Genomic DNA, 20,972 nt, shown 5'->3' with positions numbered 1-20,972 from the left:
CCTTGTCTAGTGGCAGTTTTTAAAGGGAATGCTTCCAGTTTTTGCCTATTCAATATGATATTGGCTGTGGGTTTGTCATAAATAGCTTTTATTATTTTGAGATATGTTCTATTGATACCTAGTTTATTGAGAGTTTTTAGCATAAAGAGCTGTTGAATTTTGTCAAAGGCCTTCTCTGCATCTATTGAGATGATCATGTGTTTTTTGTCTTTGGTTCTGTTTCTGTGATGGATTACATTTGTAGATTTGCATATGTTGAAACAACCTTGCATCCCTGGGATGAAACCTACTTGATCATGATGGATAAGCTTTTTGATGTGCTGTTGCAATTGGTTTTCTAGTATTTTATTGAAGATTTTTTGCATCTATGTTCATCATGGATATTGGCCTGAAGTTTTCTTTTTTAGTTGTGTCTCTGTCAGGTTTTGGTATCAGGATGATGTTGGTCTCATAAAATGAGTTAGGGAGGATTTCCTTTTTTATGTATTGTTTGGAATAGTTTCAGAAGGAGTGGTACCAGCTTCTCTTTGCACATCTGCTAGAATTTGTCTGTGAACCAGTCTGGACCTGGACTTTTTATGGTTGGTAGGCTATTAATTGCTGCCTCAACTTCAGATCTTGTTATTGATCTATTCAGGGACTCAACTTCTTCCTGGTTTAGTCTTGGGAAGGTGTAAATGTCCAGGAATTTATCCATTTCTTCTAGATTTACTGGTTTATGTGTATAGAGTGGTTTGTATTAATCTCAGATGGTAGTTTGTCCTTCTGTGGAATCAGTGGTGATCTCCCCTTTATCATTTTTTATTGCATCTATTTGATTCTTCTCTCTTTTTTTTTATTTCTGGCTAGCAGTCTGTTTTGTTGATCTTTTCAGAAAAAACAGCTGCTGGAATTATTTATTTTTGAAGGTTTTTTTCTGTCTCTATCTCCTTCAGTTCTGCTCTTATATTAGTTATTTCTTTTTTTCTTATAGCTTTTGAATTTGTTTGATCTTGCTCCTCTAGCTCTTTAAATTTTGATACTAGAGTATCAATTTTAGGTCTCTCCTCACTTCTGTGGGCATTTAGTGCTGTAAATTTCCCTCTAGACACTGCTTTAAATGTGTCCCAGAGATTCTGGTACATTGTGTCTTCATTCTCATTGATTTTGAAGAACATCTTCATTTCTGCCTTCATTTCATTGCTTATCCAGTTGTCATTCGGGAGCAGGTTGTTCAGTCTCCATGTACTTGTGTAGTTTTGAGTAAGTATCTTAATCCTCAGTTCTAATTTGATTGCACTGTGGTCTGAGAGACTGTTTGTTATGATTTCTGTTCTTTTGCTGAGGAGTGATTTATTTTCAATTATGTGGTCAATTTTAGAGTACGTGCGATGTGGTGCTGAGAAGAATGTATATTCTGTGGATTTGCGGGGGAGAGTTCTGTAGATGTGTATAGGTGTGCTTGGTACAGATCTGTGTTCAAGTCCTGGATATCCTCGTTGATTTTCTGTATCATTGATCTGTCTAATATTGACGGTGGGTTGTTAAAGTCTCCCACTATTATTGTGTGGGAGTCTAAGGCTCTTTGTAGGTCATTAAGAACTTGCTTTATGTATCGGGGTGCTCTTGTATTGGGTACATATATATTTAGGATAGTTAGCTCTTCTTGTTGTAATGATTCTTTTACCATTAAGTGATGCCCTTCTTTGTCTCTTTTGATCTTTGTTGGTTTAACATCTGTTTTATGAGAGACTAGGATTGCAACCCCGGTTTCTTTTGCTTTCCATTGGCTTGGTAAATCTTCCATCCTATTATTTTGAGTCTATGTGTGTCTTCGCATGAGAGATGGGTTTCCTGAATACAGCACTTAGTGTTTAGTGCTTTCTTCAGGAGCTCTTGTAATGCAGATCTGGAGGTGGAGAAATCTCTCAGCAATTGCTTGTCCATAAAGGATTTTATTTATCCTTCACTTATGAAGCTCAGTTTGGCTGGATGTGAAATTCTGGGTTCAAAGTTCTTTTCTCTAAGGATGTTGAATGTTGGCCCCCACTCTCTTCTGGCTTGTAGGGTTTCTGTCAAGAGATCCACTGTGAGTCTGATGGACTTCCCTTTGTGGGTAACCTGACCGTTCTCTCTTGCTGCCCTTAGCAATTTTTCCTTCATTTCAACCCTGGTGAATCTGATGATTATGTACCTTGGGGTTGCTGTTCTTGAGAAATATCTTGTGGTGTTCTCTGTATTTCCTGGATTCGAATGTTGGCCTGTCTTGCTAGGTTGGGGACATTCTCCTGGGTAATATACCAAAGAGTGTTTTCCAGCTTGGATTCATTCTCCTGGTCACATTCAGGTATGCCGATCAAATGGAGATTAGGTCTTTTCACATAATCCCATATTTCTTGGAGGCTTTGTTCATTTATTTTTATTCTTTTTTCTCTTATCTTGCCTTCTTGTTTTATTTCATTGAGTTGATCTTCAATCTCTGATATCCTTTCTTTGTCTTGATCAATTAGGCTATTGAAACTTGTGTATGCTTCATGAAGTTCTCATGCTGTGTTTTTCAGCTCCATTAAGTAGTTTATGTACTTCTCTAAGTTGGCTATTCTAGTTAGCATTTTGTCTAACCTGTTTTTCAAGGTATTTCATTTCTTTGCATTGCATTAGAACTTGTTCTTTTAGCTCAGAGAAGTTTGTTATTACCCACCTTCTGAAATCTGTTTCTGTCAATTTGTCTAACTCATTCCCCATCCTGTTTTGTTTCTTTGCTGGTGGGGAGTTGTGATCCCTTGAAGGATTGGTAGGAGGGGAGTATTCTGGCCAGTTGCACTTCCTGGGTGAGGCAGTGCCCACCCTGCCTCAGTTTGCCCTCCTTGGGCTACACCCCATGTCCAACCAGTCCCATTGAGAAAACCTGGGTATCTTGGTTGGAAGTGCAGAGATCACTTGCCTTCTGCATCACTCTCACTGGAAACTGTGCTCTGGAGTTGTTCCTATTCAGCCATCTTGGTGCTGAGGACTTTATATTTTAACAGAGAAGTCACATGAAGCTGAAACTCAGCCAGATCAGTCTTCTACAAAGTTAAAAGAGATTCTGGGTTGAAAGTTCTTTTACAGACAGAAGACTTGGAGGTAACTTTACCTATAGAAAGTGTCTCAGGTCTGCAGAAGTCAGAATATGGTGATGTTCCTATTATTATTATCAATATTATAAGCAATAACAACCATTGCAATCACTATTATTTATGCATCTGCTGGGTACCAGATATTTAAAGGTACTGTCTCATCTAATCCTTACATAAAGGACAAGGGCAATAGTTGACATTTACTAGGTTCTTACTAAGTTCTAGGTACTCTTCTAAGCATTTTATACATATTAATGCATTTAGTTGCTATGACAGCCCAGTGAGATAGGTACTATCATTATCTCCAGTTCATAAATGAAGATACTGCAGCAAAGAGAGGCCATACTGCTATCGAGAAACAAAGCTGGGATTCAAACTCTGGCAGCTCAACTCTAGTGCCCATCCTTATACACATTATGTTATGTCAACATCCTAGGTATTATTATGCTTATATTCTTATGAACTAACAGAAACAACAGTCAAATTACTTGCTCAAAGTCACAAAGAGGGTGATATAGTTGGGCTATTTTCCCCACCCACATCTCATGTTGAATTATAATCCCCAAAGTTGAGGTGGGACCTAGTGGAAGGTGATTGGATTTTGGGGGTGGATTTCTCCTGAATCGTTTAACATTGTATTAGTCAGGGTTCCCTAGAGGGACAGAACTAATAGGATGGATGTATATATAATGGGGAATTTATTAAGGAGTATTAACTCACATGATCACAGCGTCCCACAATAGGCCATCTGCAAGCTGAGAAGAAAGGAAGCCGGTCTGAATCCCAAAGCTGAAGAACTTGGAGTCTGATGTTTGAGAGCAGGGAGCATCCAGCACAGGAGAAAGATGTATGCTGCGAGGCTAAGCCAGTCTAGTCTTTCCATGCTCTGCTGGCTTTTTATTCTGGCCATGCTGGCAGCTGATTAGATGGTGCCTACCCAGATTGAGGGTGAGTCTCCCTTTCCCAGCCCACTGACTCAAATGTTAATCTCCTCTGGCAACACCCTCACAGACACACTCAGGATCAATGCTTTGCATCTTTCAGTCCAATCAAGTTGACACTCAGTATTAACCATCACAAGCACCAGCCCCTTGATGCTGTCAAGAGAGTGAGTCCCTGTGAGATCTGGTTGTTTCTAAGTGCATGGCATCTCCCCCACTCTCTCTTGCCCCTGCTTTCACCATGTGACTGACATGTCTGCTCCCTCTTTGCCTTCTACCACAAAGGGAAGATGCCTAAGGCCTCCCCAGAAGCAGTTGCTGCTATGCTTTCTGTGCAGCCTGCAGAACCATGAGCCCAATAAGCCTTTTTTCTTATAAATGACACAGCCTCAGGTATTTCTTTATAGCAGTGCACAAATGGCCTAATACAGAGGGAGAGACCCTATTTTGCTTGAAGATAACACTTCAGCTCTTCATCACTATCCTATCTGCTAAAGGCAGTAATTTCTAATCATGGCTGAGAACAAATGAAACCTCAGTCAAATGTTTTAGGAATGAAAAAACAGCAGTAACAATAATACTCATTTATTGAGCACTTATGTTTCAGGAAATTTATATGTTATATGTGTTTACTGGTATTATGCATGTTTGCATGTGTTAATTAACCCTTACAGAAATCATATGAAGAAATTGCACGTTTTATCCCTGTTTCACAAATAAGGAAACTGAGTCTTAGAGAAGTCACAAAAGTAATGAGTAAGAGATCCAGAATTATATCTTATGAAGCCCAACACACACACAAAAATGCTCTTATTACTCCACTCAACTGCCTCCCAGCCACAAGAGAGCTGGTTTCAGAATCCTGATATCCTCCTCTCTTCATCCCCATCCCCAGTGAATTCTGCACTTACTGGTGTCCTGGGGCAGTTTAAAAAGCATTCCAACTCTTAACCACTATAAGGAATTCTCAGCTAACCTTTCCAGCATGAGCTGCAGCAGCAAATTCCTTCCCAGGTTAGTAGGAAGCCTCAGGGCACAGAAGAGCAGGTGCTTGCCTGATCCAAGTGTCACCTGCATCTGATATATCTCATTAGCCTAGGGGAGAAACGCAGTCTGGCCTTCTCTTTCTCCCAGATGCAGTCTGGGGCACCAGAAGGAAGAGCCAAAAGCCTGCTGTGCGGGCGCTAGAGTGGCTTCTCTCCTGAGAGCATGGGAAGGGCATGGCTCCTCCTATGCTCACACTCTTATGAGTGCATGGACTCAGTTCTGAGGCAAGGCAGCCACTATCCCAGCCATGTGGCTATGGTCGGCCTTGGGCTTAGAGGGAGCAGCTTCTTCCATAGCAGCAGGTAAGAGGAGTCAAAGGCTCTCTTTCTGTAAATGTCTCCACTTTCAGTCCTGTCTTGGGGTCTGAAATCCTCCCCCCATAGACTAAAGTCTTTCAGTGAAGCTCCTTGTATCGACCAGGGTTCAAGTACAGAAGCAGCAAAAGCAAACTAAAGAAGCAGAGTCGGTAGGACACACACACTCTCTCTCTCACACACACAAATCTCTCTTTCTCTCTCACTATTGGAAAAGCCAGCAGACTGGAAAGTCTTGTACAGAAATTACAGTCCATTGTTGGGGTTTCTTCTTTCTCTGAAAAAACCTTAGTCTTGCTCTTAAGGTTCTCAACTAATTGCATGAGGCTCAGGTTTTGGAGAATACTCGCATTTGAAATCAATTGATAGCACATGTTAACCATGTCTACTAAATACCTGGATTCATAGAAGCACTTACATTAATGTTTAATTTTATAACTGAGTAATATAGCCTAGCCATGTGAGCACGTGGCACATAAAACATCACACTCTTCATAGTATAATGGAAAGGCTACCAGAATAATGGTTCTGGCTCTAACTTTCTGTTATCTTGGTGTCTTAGTTTGTTTCTATGGCTATAACAATATACTTTAGACTGGGAAGTTTAAAAACAATGTAACTTTATTGCTCACAATTCAGAAACTGAGAAGTCCAACATCAAGATATCCATAGACTCAGCATCTGGTGAGGGCCTATTCCTCAGAGATGGCACCTTTTCACTGAGTCCTCATGTGATAGGAGAGCAAGGGAGTTCACTTCATCTTATTTCATAAGGGCACTAAGCCTATTCATTGGGGGAGAGTCATGATGACTTAATCTTTTCCCAAAGGTCCCACCTCCTAACTCTATCACATTGGATATTAGGTTCCAACATATGAATTTGGGGGAGCCACTGACATTCAGACCACAGCACTTGGGGGAGTTCCTTCTTCTTTCTGAAAGTCAGTATAAAGTTCTGTAGAATAGTTAAAGAAAGTTAAAAAAATAAGAAAAACATGAGAGTTGTCTTTAGATATTTAAAAGCGTGTGTCCTGGAAGGACTACGTAGGCTTGTTCTGTGGAATATCTAAGGGAAGAACCTGGACAATTGTTTGGAAGAATAAATGCAAGCTGGGTGTGGTGGCTCATGCCTGTAATCTCAGCACTTTGGGAGGCTGAGGCAAGTGGATCACTTGAGGTCAGGAGTTGGAGACCAACCTGGTCAACATGACGGAACCCCGTCTCTACTAAAAAAATACAAAAACTAGCCAGGTGTGGTGGCAGGTGCTTGTAATCTCAGCTACTCGGGAGGGTGAGGGAAGAGATCGCTTGAACCTGGGGGGCAGAGGTTGCACTCCAGCCTAGGCAACAGAATGAGACCTCCTCTTAATAAAAGAGAGAGAGAGAGAGAGAGAAAGCAAGCAAGCAAGCAAATTTAAGCTTGATTAAAGAAGTTTGTCTCACAATGAGATTCCATCATGAGAGGGCATGCTTTATTATGTACTGACTGCTTTGCCTCAGAAGATGCTCAAACAGCAATTGAAAACACATTTATTTGGCGGAGAAAAATGTAGAAGGCATTACATTTTGTACTAGATAAACTAAAAAAAAATGCCTTTCGATGCCATTATTCTTCACTGCTGGAAAGGCTTTTCTTCTTTTCTTCCTCTGGAACCTCCCTTCACCCAAAGTTTGTCAACTTACTGTGCTGTAGGCAACATAAAATGTAAACAAAGCCTGGGAGAAACATTACTAATTAGCACCTATCAGATGCATTTTCCGGGGTGCTTTATGAGATTAACTGTCCATACCAAGGTAATCTCTTAAACCAGTTTAGATGCTCTCACTCAGACACTGAAAGATGAAGCACAGTAATATTATTTGATTTAGTATGTCAAGTAAAGCATACACCCATAACTGCTGTATGCAGAACATTGCTGTGCATAGAGATCCAACATGAACTAGGAAAGCCCCTGGCCTTGGGCTGCTGTTACAGAGTGAGATACATGGAAACCTTTAGCAGACGTATTATAAGAAGATTATAGGACTGTGGCATAGGGAGAGATTATGATGAGGACAAGAAAACACATTTTTGTAGATGAGAAATTTTAGCAGGGGCTGAGATGGAAAAGACTTGAACAGATGGATGTTCTGGATAAACAAATTATGGATGAAGAGTACAGGTTGGTAGAGTCAGGGTCTCAGAAGTGTTGCTGAGTCAGACCTAGAGACAGTGAAGGACAAAGATACTATAAAGGCCATGGGATTAATAATTTTAGGACTCTTAAAAATTTGAAAAAGAAGATGGGGACCAAAACAAGGGGGAAGTTGAAAGAGAAAATAGTGACAATTTTCATTTTTAGGAAATTACCAAGTCACAGACTTTTTATTAGGGTTTTTCCTTGCTAGCTTTACAAGCCTCCTGTTTGAACATGTCACAGTGAGTTGCCATGTGCCTGAAAGACCACTGGCCTGGTGGAGAGTGTGTTGACCTCACTGTGTGGCCTTCACTACTTCTCCAAGCCTTGGTTTCCCAGGCTTCAAGATGTGTATAAAACATTCCCTGCTCTACGGGCTTGCACGGATGCTGCTTTGCAAGCTGTGAATGTCTATGCAAACACTCAGGCACTCAGGGACAAATTGTGTTGGTCCTGGGGAGTTTATGGCAGCTTTAAACTAAGTGCAGTATCAGCTATATGTTGCCACCATAACGGAGGCTCCAGAGTTGACATAGAGCCTGGTGACAGAGACATCCACCTTGTGGCCATCAAAACTGTGTGCTGGTTGTCCACCTTGTGGCCATCAAAACTGTGTGCTGGTGGAGTATGGCAGCTGCTCAGATTGTTCAGTGTGAAATTTAATTTGGGCTCCTGGGTGAGCAGGGAGGAGGGCGTGAAAGATACGACACTGGTTAATTTCATGTTTTACAGGCCCAACAACCCCAAACGTACATTTCTCAGTGAAAACTGAGAACCTGCAGGCCACTGCATGCACTGATATGCAGTCCAGGGGGAAAATGAAGATAGAGAGGAAAAAAAAAAAAATAAAGAATATATCATTTCCCAAAATCAAATAAACTCAAAAAACTTCCATTTCAGCAGGTTAGATTGACAGGCAGAGAGAGGGAGGCAAAAGAGGGTTTCTTTTAACTCTTGCCAATACTTTTACGCCTAACTGCAAACACTCCTGTGCTTGGCATTCAAAGGTCCTAGCCTCTGCCCCAGTGCATCTTTCCATGGTCAGATCTGGTTTTAGCTTGTTCTTGCTGGAAACCTTTCCCTACCACCCTGTATACAGTATAAAACCTAAACTCTTAAGTGTAGCAAAAATTACCCTCTACCAGATTACCCGCGTCATCTCCTGCATTATGTCCTTCAGCTTTCATTCCCACCCAAACCCTTCTCCACCAGCAGCATTCATTGGTTGGTTTCCAAATCCATGGGCTTCTCCACCTCTCTCTGCCTTTGTATGTGACATTCCTTCTGCCTAGAATTCTCTTTACTCTGGGTCTCCCCCAGGTTTCAGGGAAACACAGTCAGTATCGACAACAGCTAAGAGTGAAAATTTTGGCATCAAATAGACCTGATACTGGCTTCTCGATACACTGAATACTGACTTTTCCCATCTGCCCACAGTCTTTGACAAATTACTTAACTCCTTTGTTAGTTTCCAGTTGTTTTCTCTTTACGGAGGAGAGAGTGTTCCCTACCTTTTCCGGTTATTATGGAGATTCAGTCAGTTAATACATGTAAAGCATGGAGCACAATGCCTGGCACATTGGTGAATGACTTATTTTAATATTAATTTAACTCATGTTTTACCATGACAAGTCTCTTAATCCTCACATGCAGACTTGGATATGTTTTCCATGAATGATCCAATTGCACCTTGAATATAACTAATTTCTGCCATCATTATGTGATACTGTTTATAATAGTCATTTGTGTGTTCCCCTCCCCACCATCAGGCTGTGTGAATGGATATATAAAGTTTAATTATCTCTGTATGCCCAGTGCTTAGACAAAAGCCCAACACAAAATTGGTACTTGAACTATGGATGAATGAATGAATGACAAAGTGAATGACTGGTCACATGCATGGGTCACCCTTGAAGGCCCAGATCAACTGCCATCTGTCCCGTGAAGTCTTAGCTGATCCTATCAGTAGAACAAAATGTCTCGGCTTCTGTGTTGTGGCTCTTTTCCAAAACCCTTACCACATCATGATCGTGTTGTGAGCTCCGCACAGGAGGCTCCATGTCTCATTCATCTCTATGAAGCCATTAGCACAGGACCTGGAACTCAGGTTAAAATTCAGAACAGGTTATTTTTCTTCTCTGTCATCATTTTCTTTCTTCTCTTCATTATAGCCATGCCTAGCGTGGCCAATATTTGGATATCACTAGGGTCAGGATGTACAGGGGCATGCCAGATGCAGGAGCAGTCATGTGGTCAGATTTAGTGCCCAAATGACATATATAATTGCAGAGTATGGCAGGAGTCTCTGGAAGATTGTCCACTGGCTGCCACAGACAGTAACATTCAGAAGCTGTTAAAGAAATAAGAAAACAAAGAAGACCTTTACTCATGAGAAAAGAGGGTCTGCGTCAGCTCATGAGCAGTTGTCTTGGGACCTGCTGGTTCTTCTGAGGAAATTATCATTAGAGTTTTGAAACAAAGGAGAGTTTTGAAACAAAAAACGTTTTGCAGCCACTCCAGATAAACAAATCAGGAGTTAAAAATAATTATTGAATTGGTGCATGCATATTTGGAACTATTTGTAGAGTATGTTTGTACATGAGAGAAAATATGCACAATATAAATTTAGGTGTGCATTTATTATCTGTCAGGCACTGGGGTAAACACTTTACTGTGTATTGACTCCCTTAGTAGACACCACAGCCCTATAAGGTAGATATTATTATTCCTACTTTAAAAATGAGACTCAGGTACAGTGAATAACTTGTTAAAGGTCACATGGCTAGTAAGTAGTAGACCTGGATTTGTATCTGGGTAGTTGACTCCAGAATTGATATTCTCATGAGTATGTAAGAGGTCTTGGGGTATTCAAAATAACTGAAAACATACTGGGCCTTTCAGAGGGTATAGGGTTGGCAGAGGGAGAGGATCAGGAAAAGTAATGGGTACCAGGCTTAATACCTATGTGATGAAATAATCTCTGCAACAGACCCCCAGGATAAAAGTTGACCTGTGTAACAAATCTGCACTTGTACCCTTGAACTTAAAATAAAAGTTAAAAAGAGAGAGACAAGGATACTGAGCTTCAAAGAAAATAAATAACTGAGAGAGGTGTGTTTGGTGTGCTTTATAAAAACATATTCAACGGGCATTTATTGAGCACCCACTACTTGTCACACCCTGTGCTAGGTCAACTGGGTGACAACAGGATAAATAGGGCATAGCCCTCCTTTCAAGGAGCTTGCCAGCTGGGAAAAATGGGTAGACCAAGGCTGGGCACCGTGGCTCATGTCTATAATCCTGGTGCTTTGGGAGGCTGAGGCGGGCAGGTCATTTGAGTTCAGGAATTCAAGACCAGCCTGGCCAACATGGTAAAACTCCGTTTCTACTAAAAATACAAAAATTAGCTGGCCATGGCAGTGCATGCCTGTAATTCTAGCTACTCAGGAAGCTGAGGCACAGGAATCACTTGAACCCAGGAGGTAGAGGTTGCAGTGAGCCAAGATTGCACCACTGCATTCCAGCGTGGGTGACGGGGAGAAAAGGAGGAGGGGTAGACCTAAATAGATATTAAGGAATTTAGTTCCATTTAATAGACTCTTTTTTACCATTGATTCTGTTCCAGGCCCTTGGTAAATAAAAATGGGTAAGACATGATTCAGACTTTCAAGATACTCACAGAGTATCAGGCCATAGTCAGTTTTGTAACAAACATACCAAATGCCACATGATCTTTTAACACTAAATTCCTCACAATATAAACCCAAAGCCCACTGTGTTGATCCCACTGCATATTACCACAGCCCCTAGTTACTGTATCTTTTAGAAGAAATGTCCTTCCAAATGAGGATTTCGGTCCTCAGTGTCTGGTCTACTCCAATGGTTGAGACTATTCCAGGCTCCAACTCACTGAAGTTGCCTTAACTGATGTGGTTAACCAGGCTTCTGTGGAATAGATTGGTTATGGTATCTGCTATGCCCAATCTCCCCTTCTAAATGAAACTGTGCTACAAACAGTGCCCTACTGTTTGTGGGTAGATGTACTTACTAATTGGACCATGCATAGTCACTTGATATAGGAAGAATCAATTCGTTGGCTGGTAGTGAAGCATGAAATAGCTTGTCCTGGTAGGGTCAGCTGAATCCATCAGATTTCTTCTCTGAGAACTAAAACCAGAAGGACAGAAAGAATTTGGTTTGTTGGAAGCAAACAGAGAAACATACTAAATAAACAATTTAATAGAAGAGTACTTGAGTGCCCCTCAGAAGGCTGAGTAGTCTGCATCACCGTATTTTCTGCCGTCTCTGAGCTGGGATATTTGACAGTCCCTGGGCTCCCACTGTGGATTCCTGAAGATATTCCCCAGACTTGCACAAGCTTCAGTGGCTACCTCTCCCTGTAAATCATAATTGATGAACGGGCTTACACCCCTTTCAGTTCTAGTGTGTGGGGACAAATCAAAGGAGGCAAATGTCAACAGACTCCTCCTGATAAGCTTTGTTGATCACGTGTTGCTGAATGCTGTCCCCCCCCGACACAACACGCACTTTATACCTTCTGCTGCTGCCCCAACCCTCAACCACCATGCCATGCTTTCTGTTGAATTGGGCCTAATGATTTCAGCAAGGGATTGGCCTGGCATGATTTACTTTGGAGGTTCATGATTATAAAGACAGGACACTTTTCAGAGGGATGTGTAGCAGCAGAACACAAAATCTCTTGAACATCTACTGTGGGCTATGGATACGGAGAAAAAAACGGCTGCCCTGGGGAACGTCCTAGGGTTATGAGAGAAGCAGCCTTGTAAATGCACAGTTAGAATCTGGGATGCAAGGGGCTTGGGTGGAGCAAGCACTAGGTACTGGGCAGGCAGTGAGAGTCGACTCACTTGACCTGGAGAGGAAGGATAGTCTGTGTGTGTGCATGTCTCAGGGTTGGTCAATGAAAGTTCTGCAGGAGGTGATAGATGAGCTAAATTTTTAAAAGAAAAAGGGGTTTTCAAGGCAAAAGAAGAAAAGGAAAGGGGGCCAGCACATTCATAGAGATGAAAACAGCATATACAAAGACTGGAAGTTGCAAGGGAGTGTGGTTGCTCTGAGAGCAGCCAAGAGGGGGCTGCAGAAATGAGGCTGCAAAGATGGCAGAAGAGAGCCTCAGGGAACCTTATTTTCCTGAGCACGATTGAAGGAGGGCTGATCTTTAAGCACGGAGGCAGCTGGCTAATCTGGTGATGTCATGGAGCCTGGATTGGGGTGAAGGACACTTCATAGCCAGGACCCTGGTAAAGCTCTGTGACATGGCCGCAAGTTTACAAAGAGGGGACTGACTCGATGGCAGTTGGCTTATGTACACTTCTTCCCAGGGAGGCAGAGGCATGTGACCTCATGTGACCTTGAGGACAGCCAGTCCTTGGCTAAAATCCCCACCTTGCCATGGCCTGACCCTGTGGCTATGGGCAGGCTTTGTCACGTCTCAGAGCTTCCACTGCCTCACCTGTAAGTCAAAGAAGCAGCCTTGGGAATATCAACTGCAAAACTTGACGTATTTTATGCTGTCCATTATTTATTGGTTAATTGTAAGCAGGTGAAGTTGGGTAACTGAGCGTGCATATGTAGGTGGTGGGGGAGTTGTGCACTTCTCTGGCTGAGCCTGAGAAATGGTTGGAGCCCCAGGTGTATCTCAAAGGTAAGTGGAAATATTCTCTGCCGTAAAACTGCAACCACCTGCTCTCTTAAAAAGATCTTGTAGACCAGCTGGGGCTGACTCCATTCTGCCTTAACTTCCCCTCAGATGTAAGCAGGGCCTGTAGGCTTCATTGGCATTTCTGTTTCCATAATCGCACATTCTTTCAGAGATTCAGAGTCTCCTCAGAACTGCCATGATTTGCAGCATGCCACCATCCAATGCCCACATCCTCTGACCCACTTCCTGCTGGCTTATTCTGGTGACAGGGAGCTCACATCCCACCGCAAGAGCCTGTCTCATCCCCCTTGGCTGCTCCTATTCACTCCACCCCTGCAGGGCTCCCCTAGTGTTTTGCCTGGTTTTGTTTTGAATGACATGCTCCTTCCTTCCTCCATCAGGGCCTTTCTTCACTTACTGCTCTCTCTCTCCAGAACATTTGTTCCCGTTCACTTCACCCGGCTGAGTCACACTCATTTTTTATGCCCCATGTATTCATCCCATACTTCCAGAGGCCTTTCCTAACCCCTCACCCGCAATGGTCTGACCAGCTTATCCCAGTTATACACTGTTAGTTCCCTGCACACCTCTCTCACCACACAAAGTTGCTTATATAATATATTGTGTGATTGTTTTTGTTTAATTTCTATCTTTCCCCATGGACCAGTGATTGTCAACATATGGTGTTATTTTGCTCCCAAGGGACATTTGGCAATGACTGGAGACATTTTTCGTTGTCACAACTGAGAGATGCTATCCCTAGGAGAGACCAAGGATGTTGCTGAATGTCCTATGGTGCACAGAACAGTCCCCTCAATAAAGAATTATTCGATCCAAAATTCAATAGTGCCACTGTTGAAAAACCCTGTCATAGATTGTAAGCTTTATGTGGATAGAGACCTTGGCTGTCTTGTTCATAACCTTATATCCTGCATTGGGCCACAAGCGCCTTGACTGATTTGTAGATGATGTTAGATAAGAATCTGGTCATGGTCTTATGCTTAAATCCATGCTTATGCATCCCTTTCAATGATCACTTTTTTCACATATGGGATCTCTCACCTTAGTACTGTGATTCATACCTAAAGTATGCCATATATGCACCCACCTCCTACAACCTAATGTGTAATTCACCTCTTCCTCATCAAGTAAGGCTCCTTAGCAGTTACCACCTATGTCCGTTTGCATCCAGCACCCTCCTACATATGTTTTTGTATGTAGGTGTACCCACATAGAGGTCTGGCACACTCACTTGTACCTGCACCTCTTCCTGTCACACACATCAACTAGGCAGCAGAGGCTTTCTGTTTTATCTCACATAAAACAGGCTGAAACCAACAGGCATGCACACACACAAATACACACACATGCTAGTACAGAAAATGATGTGGGGAGGTAGGGGCCGTGCACTTTACCTCCCTGTGACGCATCCTAGCCATGGGACTCTAAAATGTGTACCATCAAAACTAGATCTGAGACCAGACATCAAGCAGAAGTATGAACTCTAACTCCTATTAAAATCTCTCTCTCCCAGCCAGACACACAGACACACAGACACACACACACACACACACCCCTACACACCTTTACAAATTTTCTCTGTAAAACAAGAAGTCAAACTGCAGAAAATAATTTTAATCAACGTCATGCTAGTGTGGGCTGAGGGTGAAATAGCATATTAATGCTTTTATCTCTGCTGGGTACATGGCTGACTTCGCCATTGATTCCATTCGAAGTTGCACCCCAGGTGTGTTCCCGTAGCATTTCTGCATTAAGCAGCTGCGAGACCAGGTCTAACATCTTTTATTATCTCGGCAAAGCTGCACACACTGAGTGGTGGGGCCGTAATAAAAAGATCCAATACCCCATTAGCACAGCTAAATATTTGACTTCTAAACTCAAGTGGAAAATGAAACTCAGTGCCTGGAGAGAAGATGGTGAGGGGCTGCAATGTCTGGGAACGGAACCGCAGTTCTTTCTTGTGTTATAGCAATTTAGGTTTACTATGCCTTGTAGATGTCTCTTTCGCTTAATTTTCACAAATGCTACCTGATGTAGGCATTATCATCCCTGTTTGTAGGAGAGAGAACTGAAGCTTAGAGGTGTGACGTGACTTGTCCAGATGATTGGCACTTAAATCTGCCTGGTCTGACTCCCAAGCAGATGTGGTCTGCGAGTACATAGTGCAGTAGTCTTTAATCCATCTTGGTTCCCTTTTCTTCCACATCCTCTGACTCAGATGCTCAGTGTTAAGTAGAGAATTTCCTAAAGGGAAATTATGATTTCAGCTTCACATTGGGAAAGAAACTACTTTCCTTCCTTTGCTCACTTCTTGCCCTCCTGCCTTTCTTCTTTTGTCAGTCCCTTCCAACAAAACCATATTGAACCCCACCACCTCCTATGTGCCAGCTCTGTGCCAAGTGCTTGGAATGGAGCAGTGACTAAGACATATGATGTCCCTATCATAATGGATATTCCCTCTAGCAGAACAAATGGACTAACATTTCTAAATCATAACAGAAAATGATGAAACAGAAAAATACAAAGGGATGGAAAACTTGAGGGTATCTGGAAGGATGGGTTATGTAAATTGCCCTCAGACAATGACATCAAAGCTGAAATTCGAGCAGGGCTCAATCATGACAAGGTGGGTGGAGTGTGCAGATGGAGGGAATTCCTTGAAGAAACCACATGTACAAGTGCTCAGAAGGAAAAAAGGACATGAGAGCGGGTTATTATGACTGGAGGGTAAATTGGTTGTAAATTGGCCAGCAAAGTAGGCAGTGGCCAGATCTCCAAGGGGTTAAGGCACGGAGTTAAGAGGCTGTTATGCTAATACAGGTGAAAGTTGACAGTGGCTATGGGAAAGAATAGGACTTTGTCAAGATTGAATGTGTAAACAAATTACCTAGAGATCTTGTTAAAATGCAGATTCAGATTCAGTAAGCCTGGGATGGAGACTGAGATTTTGCCTTTCTAACAAGCTCTCAGGTGATACCCAAGGCGTGGTCCATGCACCACACTGCAATAACAAGATCTAGACCCGTGCTGTCCAGCGTGCTCACCACCGAATGCATGTGGCTAATTGAGCAATTGATATGTGGTTGTTTCCAATTGAAATGTAATGTAAGTATTAAGTCCAAATTCGATTCTGAAGACCTAAATAGAAAAGAAAATGTAAAAATTTCTATTAAATTGTTTTTACATTGAAATAATATTTTGTATATATTAGATTAAATACAATAGAGCATTAAAATGAAATTAACCTGCTTTTACTTTTTGAATATGCCTACAAAATTCAATCACATCTATTGATTATGGGCTTACCTGTATATTGGTTTAAATGAAATATATTATTATAATTAATTCTACCTGCTTGTTTTTACTTTTAAAAGTGTGGGTGCTAGAAAATGTAAAATTACCTATGTGACTCTCATTATCTCTTTACCAAATTACACTGCCCTGAACTGTCTCTCTGCTTAATTTGCTCACTGTTTCTTTAAGACAGTGCACTTTTCTACTCTGAAACCTATGTTCCCTGCTTCCTCTTCTTAGAATGACCTCCTGGCTATTAATATTAGTCAACTAATCCATCAGAAAATGTTGGTTTGCCTGGAGCAGGGGTTCCTAACATTTGAATCACCAGAGGAACTGGTGACCTAACCCTAATTGGTTCTGCTTTAAATACTTTACCTACAGTGATTCTAATGTGTATTCAAGGTTGAATACACAAAAAGGAATTTAGACTTAATCCAACCCTTATTTTTTAAATGACTAAACCAAGGCTTAGAGTCAGAAATTCATTTAGGGTCACAAAAAAACAACCCAGGTTCCTGGAGTCTCACCATTTCTGTCTCTTCTTTGCAGCCTACCGTGAATGTCAATCACGCAGGCTCACCATTGTGCTCCTCCTTCAATGGTATTTGAATGTAATTGTCTTGATCATACCTGGAAGGACTCTATAAGCCTGTGGGTACCCCAAAGAGTAGAAAAAGTCATCCTTCAAGGACTAGCACCTCTGAGATATACTAGGGGGCTGAGACCATATTCCAAAGTAATAAAGGTTCACATGGTGCTAAACCAAAATAGAAACCTATCTAGTAAGTGTAAACTTACTTACTGGCTGGCAAAATTAGTTTTTCTCACACACACACACACACACACACACACACCTTTATATATAATTTTATTCATAGAAAATGTCAAAACATGAGGCCTTCCATGAACATGAAGCTACTTGCTGAATGGCCCATTTGGCCCCAGGAACCTGCCCTGCCTTGGAGTCCTTACACCATGCCTTGCAGGCTGCCACCTGGTTTCCCAAAGCCATACTTTGGTTGCAGTTTATACCCAAAATTATTTTCTTGAGGACTGAACTTTTGCTTGTCTTTTATCTGTGATCTCTGAGAGATCATCCTAATTACAATATCGTAAGGAATGTCAGTAGGAGACCACCAGGCAGCTTTGATGGCAGACCAGCAATTCTTGTCTTTACTTGAAGAATGTCTCTTTCCCTCTTCTCTGGGAGCTCATATTTTAAAGGCTGACACAATAGATTTAGATAATTCTCAATTATTCTAATTTTCCCTAAAATACCCTTCTGGGTAGGAGGAGGAGTTTGTTGAAATGTTGCCTAATAATGTCTAATAAATCAGAAGATAATTCAAGGCTGGTATTTAGTTTTCATTTTTTGAGATAGAGTCTCACTCTAGCCCAGGCTGGAGGGCAGCTGCATGATCTTAGGCCACTGTAACCTCCAGCTCCTAGGTTCAAGGGATCCTTCTGCCTTAGCCTCCCAAGTAGCTGGGACTAGAGGTGTGTGCCACCATACCTGGCTAATTTTTGTATTTTTAGTAGAGATGAGGCTTCACCATGTTGGCTAGGCTGGTCTTGAACTCCTGACCTGTCATAAAATTCCAGATCTATGAAGTGTCTTAGAAGTCACTGTTGTTGAATTCCTTTATTGTATGGATAGAGGGTATTGCCCAGAGCTGGGGTGACTTGGTTAAGACCACAAAGGCAGTCAGTGCCTCAGAGGGAACAAAAATCAAGTTTCTGACTCCCACATCTTCTCATGACCCTCAGATGCAACTGTGTGCTTATTGACAAGAGGCCCTGCCAGGGACAACTTCAGTTTGTCTCAATGGGCCAGACACATCAAAATAAGCAAAGCACTGCTTTTGGCTTCAAAGGGATTAAATTCAGCCTGACTTTATAAGCATAATCGGGGCTATGATTTCTGGTACTTTTTCTCATCTGCATATATGAGCTTCCATCCTTGAGGAATTTCTGTCTTTTTTGTTCACTGCTACAACTCTATAGCATCTCTGTCCAATAGACATAGAATGTGATTCACACATTTAATTTTAAGTTTTCTAGTAGCCACATTTAAAAAACAGAAACACATGTACATAATTTTGAACATTTTATTTAAATGAACATTTCAACATCCAATCAATAGTAAATAGTATTAATAAACTATTTTATATGACATTGTTCATACAAAGTTTTTGAAATCCAGTGTTAGTTTCATATTTACAGTACAATTCAGTATAAGGTAGCTCTATTTCAGTGTATCAAACTGTGGCTACAGTGGCTAGTGGCTATCATATTGGACAATTCAACTCTAGAACTTGGAAAAATGTCTAGCTCATAGTAGGACCTCAAAAAAAGTATTTATGAATGAATGACTGAACTAACAGAATCTACTTCATAGAATACCTAATACAGCCTATCAGTATCAGAGGAAGGGAAATAAGGCCAGAATATGACAGTGACTGACTCTGTAGTGGTCCATTAAATTGTTTTCCTTCCAGATTAGAAATTAAGCGTAGCACCCAGCCAGGGAGCAGGCCCAGCCCACCCTTGATCAGGGTTAATCCAGGGCTCAGTATAACACCTGACATGTAACATGTGCCCAGTGAATGTCTGTGAAGGGAAAGGTCACTTCACTAATTGGTAAGAAAGCAGGGTAAGAAGACCTGGTATTCCTGCCTCCTGCTCAGGGCTCTTTTCACTATATCCTGCTGTCATGAAAATTGATTTATATTCAGGACCTGGAAGAGTACATAACAATTGGATCATCAAGGACATGCTAGTAGGGTGCATATGCTGAGGCACTGATTACTATTTAAATTTCTTTGTGAATAGGTGTCCAGTAGTCACAGTTGGAACTCATTGTATCGGGATCTGAATCTGCTTGCAGTAGGAATGCTGGATGTCATTAACATAGCAGAAGACCAGCACCGGCTACCCTGGTTCTTTTTAAACAAACATATGCTTTCAGATGTGCCTGGGGCTCGCTGGACTCCAGAACCTTCACTCTTAAGCCACAGGGTGTCAGAGCTGGGACAGCATACTTCCAACATTCTCTCCTGCTTTGTAATGATCTATGTTCTCCCTGTTCTTCAGGGTCCAGCCAAAAGTAACATCCAGGATGCCTGCTTGCATCAGCTGGTGCATCCAGGAACACCTTTTTGCTCCTTTGGCTGACAAAGCAAAGGTTCCATTGCTTTTCACCTTGTCTAATAGTGACTGTTTCCAAGGGAGAAGTTGTCTCTCAGAACCAAGTAACTATAAAATATCTGAGCTTAAGGAAATATTGTACATCTGCCAAAGCAGTTTCCCAAACTTCAGGTACTTGCATACTATCTCACAATCTCTTTTCTTTGTTTTTGGAGACAGGTCTCACTATGTCATCCAGGCTGAAGTGCAGTGGCTTGAACACAGTTCACTGCAGCCTCTACCTCCTCCTGGACTCAAGTGATCCTCCCACCTCAGACTCCCGAGTAACTGAGACTACAGGTTCATGCCACCACACCCAGCTAATTTTTAATTTTTGTGGAGATGGGGTCTTGCCGTGGTGCCCAGGCTGGTCTTGAATGGCTGAGCTCAAGCCATCCTCCTGCCTTGGCCTCCTAAATTGCTGGGATTACAGGCATGAGCCACCACACCCTATTCACAGTCTTTGTCATAGCTATTGTTACATTCGTAGTGAATCATTTTCTTTCCATCGTTCTGCTTTCTATGGTTAAATCAGTGTATTTTTGAAGGAAAGCAATATCTTTGAAAACATGAGCCTAAGACGTATGTTATATATTGTCTCCGTATAAAAGAAACATATAGCTATTCTGCTATAATCATAATATACTTATTATTTATAGCTATATATAGCTAAACAGCCTCTCTGTGCACCTCCTAAAACCAACTATGCTTCTACCAGTGATACATATATCTTTTAAAAAATATAAAAAAATACAAAAATTTAAAAAATTTTTCCAGGGCATCACCTTCATTAGACAGAGCCTGGAACTGAAGCTCAGGGGGAGGCAGGCTCTGTCCCCAGGCTGGTATTAATAGTGGTTTGGTGGAAGGCTGGTTTGGCACTCAGTCCTGCTGGTTCTCAGACCACAACTCTATCAGCATATTCTTCTCCAGTTGCAGCAGCCAATCGTGTGCTCCGTGCATCAGTCTGATGTTACAAGAAAAGAGGGGCTTTCAAGTCATAGGTTCGAATTCCAGCTGTACGTTGTCACTACACAAGTTTCTGCCAAGTTTATGGTTAATCCTCTCCAGTCTATTTCCCTTTAGGCAGTAAGGATAATGTATTATCTGGACTTGTGGAAACATTTACAATTTTAGCCTGGCTCACTAAGGTTTTCATTCCATAGACTTGCCAGCCGCTGTCCAATAGAAATATGAAATAAGCCACA

The 20,972-nt window shown here is 41.8% G+C and overlaps 1 long non-coding RNA gene across 1 annotated transcript in view; it reads right to left on the bottom strand.

The window, feature by feature from the left end:
• Nucleotides 1-6,850: 6,850 nt before the first annotated feature.
• LOC108593074 (uncharacterized) overlaps nucleotides 6,851-20,972 on the bottom strand; it is a 42,009-nt gene continuing 27,887 nt past the window's right edge. Inside the window, exons 2-3 of the long non-coding RNA XR_001913432.4 lie at nucleotides 11,626-11,744; nucleotides 6,851-9,927 (exon numbers count right to left, since the gene is read on the bottom strand). This is a non-coding gene — a long non-coding RNA (uncharacterized LOC108593074). The remainder of the gene's footprint in view (nucleotides 9,928-11,625; nucleotides 11,745-20,972) is intronic.

The sequence above is a fragment of the Callithrix jacchus genome, chromosome 1 (assembly GCF_049354715.1).
Source record: "Callithrix jacchus isolate 240 chromosome 1, calJac240_pri, whole genome shotgun sequence".
NCBI lineage: Eukaryota > Metazoa > Chordata > Mammalia > Primates > Cebidae > Callithrix > Callithrix jacchus.
The sequence above is the reverse complement of the archived record's forward strand: the minus strand, read 5'-3'. Positions and strand labels throughout refer to the sequence as shown.